Raw genomic sequence first — 437 nt, forward strand, 5'->3', positions numbered from 1 at the left:
GAGGAGGAAAACCCACCCCAGACTGTCCGGGCCTGGGCCCCGGGGTGCCCTGCCGTTAATCAGGTCTAAGCCTATCCATATGGCTACGCTGACACTGATGGCTAGAGGGAGGGGGGAAACGCAGGCGAGGAGTTGGGATGGCCCAGAGCGAACCCCTTTGTCGAGGAGGGAGGTAATCCCACCCCTCCCCACCGCCTGAAGCCAGCGGCATACGCTGATGGGGGAAATCCACCTGCCCAAAGCGCTCCTGCGGGCCTTTTTTTCCCAGCTGAGTCCCGCACAGCGCCACAGACCCCAGTCCGGGCCAGATCAGGGGCAGCGCTGTTCTCGCATGGCGCGGAGGACGCGCCGCCTGGGTCCCCCTCGGCTCAGCCTCCTCACCCCCCAGGGTGAGGAGAGACCCACCCCCGCAGGCCCCGCGGTCCTCCCTCGTCCAG

Source organism: Buceros rhinoceros, unplaced genomic scaffold, assembly GCF_000710305.1.
Source record: "Buceros rhinoceros silvestris isolate BGI_N320 unplaced genomic scaffold, ASM71030v1 scaffold18776, whole genome shotgun sequence".
NCBI classification, from domain to species: domain Eukaryota; kingdom Metazoa; phylum Chordata; class Aves; order Bucerotiformes; family Bucerotidae; genus Buceros; species Buceros rhinoceros.